Consider the following 4,547-nt stretch of genomic DNA (forward strand, 5'->3'; position numbering starts at 1 on the left):
AGATTACATTTTTTTAAGTAGTTACTTTTTATTTGATCATGTGCAAAACATTTTAATGAGCCATGTATACCTGTTTGTTAGGTATTTAAAATATTAACACTACCATTTAAAGTCTGGAATAATTAAAATTGTTTAATGGTTTTAAAGGAAGTTTCTTCTGCTCACAAAGGCAGCATTTATTTTAGAAAATTACAGTAAAAACTATTTGATTGTGAAATATTATAAAATATTAAAATATTATAGATAATAGCTGTTGAATATATTGTAAAATGTGATTTATTACTGATCAAAGCTGAATTTTCAACATAATTACTCCTGTCTTCACTGTTACATGATCCTTCAGAAATCATTCTGATTTGCTGCTCAATATCGCTTTCTTTCAAAAAAAAAAAAAAAAAAAAAAAACTGACCCCAAAAAAAAAAAAAAAAAAAAACACACCTCTAGAAAGTCCTGGTTTCTGAAGATAAAAAGCTCATTGCAACAACACAACAGAGTGATGTTTCTTCTTATGACTCAGCAGCTGATTTGATTGGTTGAAACTCTTCCCACACGCAGTGCAGTGATATGGTTTCTCTCCGGTATGAATCCTCTCATGTGCTTTCAGGGTTCCTGAGCGAGAGAACCTCTTGTTGCAGTGCGAACACTTATAAGGTTTCTCTCCAGTGTGAATCCTCTGGTGCAGTTTCAAGTGCGTGGCTGATATAAACCCATTCCCACACTCGAAACACACGTGAGTTCTCACACCGGTGTGTATCTTCTGATGCTCTTTAAAACCATCCAGTCGTGCGAAACTCTTTCCACACAGAGAACATAAGTATGGCTTCTCCTGCATGTGAACTTGCAAGTGTCTCTTTAGTATGGATGATGAAAGAAACGTTTTACCGCATTGGTTGCAGTTAAATGGCCTGACAGCTGAGTGAGTGTGAAGATGTTCTTTAAGACTGCTGACATGTGTGAAGCTCTTTCCACACTCGACACAAGTGTACGGTCTCTCTCCGGTGTGGATCCTCATGTGTTCCTTAAGGTTTTCTTTATAGGTGAATCTCTTTCCGCAGTGATCGCATGTGTGCGGCTTTTCTCCGCTGTGGATTTTGATGTGCCTCCTAATGGCTCCTGAGAGTGCAAAACCTCTTCCGCATTGAGGACACATGAATGGTTTCTCTCCGGTATGAATCCTTATGTGTCTGTTCAGGCCTGTTTTGTATGCGAAACTCTTGCCACATTGGTCGCACGTGAACGGTTTCTCTCCGGTATGAACTCTTATGTGATCCACAAGGTTCCTTTTACACCTGAAACTCTTCCCACATTGAGAGCAAGTGAAGGGTTTCTCGCCGGTGTGAATTAGCATGTGCTTCTCTACCATTTTTTTATGCAAAAACTCTTGCACATTGAGGGCAGGTGAAAACTTTCTTGGACTCCTCTTTTCTCGCCTTTGGGATTTATTGTTATTATCAGTCAGTAGAACAAATCAAAGAGATTTTTTCTCCAGGTATTGAATTACTGTTTCGTTTCGTGCCTCAAGGTCATGATTCTTGACTTTCGGTTTCCTCTTATTACCTTCTCATTGCGCATCAGTCCTCATATGGAAGGCACAGGAAGATTAAACTCATTAAAAAAATTATCTGTCGCTAAACAAAACGGTTTTGCTCTATATTTTAGGAAATTTCCTTGGCACAGCAACGTATGGTTTTCTTAAAACTGTCGCAAATGCATGGTATTAGTTTGCTGGTTTTATGTTATTTCAAAGCTATTTTTTTTTTTTTTTTTTTTACTACAACTAAATCCAATGAACTGCACGCAGCTTTTATGACCTGAATGTTCTTCAGTCTCATTACTGAAGGTTCAAGAATAATCACCAACCTGTTTTTTCTTCAGTGTGTTTCATTCTGCAGGGTTCTGGATCTCTCATGTTCTCACTGTCCTTCAATAAACACTGGCTTTACAGATTTCACTTCTTCCTGGTGGACTGGACGCTCATCTTCAATGTTCCAGCATTTATTGTTGAACTGTTTTTAGCGGAACGTCACTGAAGATGTGATTGTTATCACTGTACAGAGCAGATCTGCCAAAAAATAAACCAATTACAATACATTTAGTTTTTTTTAAACTCATATTATGTATTCATCTTTGTATATGATCTAAATATATATCATAAATTCTTATACGATGTTAATCTTACATTTATCTGCACCCTATTTAACATAGATTAGGGAACTAATGTATTGTTCAAACAACATTACGTAATCGCGAATTATCGTTTGGAATCATACTGACCCTTTACTGAATGAACTCGGCGAATCTATCAAAATGATTAAATCAGTTAATTATCTAAACTGCGTGTTATCTTTACTTTCAGTTATGTCATACTCAAAACAAAAGCTTCATATGCGTACTTCGGGAAATTGAAAGCGTACTGACCGTTGCTTGTTGCGTTCACCCGATCGACCGTTACTGCCGTTTTCAAACAAAGAGCGCGAAACTCTGGAAATTACCTCAACTAAACCACTCTTGATAATTATTTGAAAATTATCCATATTTGTGCTAGCTCTCACTATAAGACTTTGCAATCATTAAAAATATTATTTACTTCCATTAGTCATCCCTTTTCAACTCAAATACGTAGGCTACTGTTTTATTCATTTACTATATTCATATATAACTAAGAAATAACCGTTTGTTAGTATGAAACGCTAAAATAAATGTTCCATGATTTCCATATAGAAAAATAAAATAAGACTATTTATAATGATATAAATAATATATTAACATTTCGCTGACAGCATCTTTGTTTACAATGGAATCTGACCCCACTTAAAAAAGAACATCAAAATGAAACCTACATCATCTTCACGGCTCCTCCAGCATCATCTTCTTCTACGTTTCATGGCGGGACACAAAACACTCGAAGGCACGTTTCCGCCACCTACTGGAGTAGAAAATACAACGCAAGGAGATGCAACTTGATAAAACGCATTCTGCAGTGGCAGAAAAGTGTACCTGAAATGTATTGTGTATTTATTTGAAATAAAAGACACGTGGAGCCTGTTTAAAGGTTTTGGTTTCCATTTGTGAACGGCTCAGTTTCTCCCCCACGTTCACCAACTTTTGCTTTCTTCATGTTCGCCGCCAGGTGTCAGCAGGACATAAAACAAATACTGAGGGACTTTTTATTTATTTATTTTTGTCAGAAAACGGAATGAGGAGGAAAGAACTGCTGCAAACACATTACAAAAAAAAAAAAAAAAAAAAAAAAAAAAATCAGTGGCAATATTATAAGAAATGCCCATTTGTATCCATAATTCAATAGTAATAATCAAAACAGTCATAATTCATTAATTTTCACGAACCTTTGAATTAACCTTGTTATGTATAAAAGTGGGTAACCACGTTTTTTTTTGTATTGAATTTACCATTTGTATAAACCACAGTTTTACTACAAATACCAGGTTAAACTATAGTTACTGGCAGCACAACAGGGTTTAAACTATAGTAAAACCATTTTTTTTGGGGTTTTTTTGTAAGTAAAACCTTGGTAATTCTCGTCAAGGGAAGACCCTTAGTTAAAATCCCAAATGCTTTCATCAGAAACTAACATAACACCCCTGTTATTTGTATTCCAACAGTTTTACGCAGGTGTAGTGAAATAAAGTGAGCTGCATCGGTCATGCGATTTTAATGAAGACAAACACTTAGTATAGCCTACTGATAGCAATGGTTTATTTACATTATTCAGATGCATGTTGAAACAAAAAGGTTCGTTCAAACAATAGAGTCACTTCTTACTCCTTTTGGGATCAGATGTCTCAGTATAACCTTTGGATCATGCATTTTTTTACCATTTGAATCAGTAGAATTATTTGATTCGCTTATTCCAGATGGCTCGCTCGGTGGTGGGCTCTCTCGTGTGCTTTCATGTGCGGCGACTGAGCGAAACTCTTCCACAAGTGAGCACTTGTACGGTTTCTCTCCAGTGTTAATCCTCTGGTCTGCTTGAGTTTCGGATGTAATAAAAGCCTTCCCGCAATCTAGCACACGTGATCCTTCACACCACTCAGGGACCTCCTATGCCTTTTTAAAGCAGTTCCACCTCGTGCAAAACTCTTTCCTCACCAGAGAACCAAGAAAGGCTTCTCACCTGAATGACTCTCAAGTGTCCTTTTCATGCAGACGCGTAATCAATCCTGACCGCATTGATCACAGTTAAAAACCTCGCCGCCGCATGAAAGCTGGGTGATCTTTGAGACCTTGTGTTCGGAAACTCTTTCCCGCATTGTTCGCAAACTGTAAGTCTCTCTCCAGTGTGTATCGTCATGTGAAACCTGAGCTTTTCCTTGCGTATGACTCTTTCCACACTCTTGGCCGTGGTGCGGCCTTTCTACATGTGGAATTTGACATGCCGCTGCAGGTTTGTGTTCGTCGTGAGCTCCTTTTCGCAATGCAAGCATGCATAAGGCTTTTTTTCCCAGTGTGGGGTTTATCACGTGCCTCTTTGAGTCCTCGTTTTACACGCCAAGGCGCTTTCCGCACCATTCACAAATGAAAGATG

General features: G+C 37.6%; 1 pseudogene; it reads right to left on the reverse strand.

Moving 5' to 3' along the window:
• Window positions 1-429: 429 nt before the first annotated feature.
• Window positions 430-1,573, reverse strand: LOC122141607 (annotated as a pseudogene).
• Window positions 1,574-4,547: the final 2,974 nt, after the last annotated feature.

This window comes from Cyprinus carpio, chromosome B22 (assembly GCF_018340385.1).
Source record: "Cyprinus carpio isolate SPL01 chromosome B22, ASM1834038v1, whole genome shotgun sequence".
Lineage (NCBI taxonomy): Eukaryota > Metazoa > Chordata > Actinopteri > Cypriniformes > Cyprinidae > Cyprinus > Cyprinus carpio.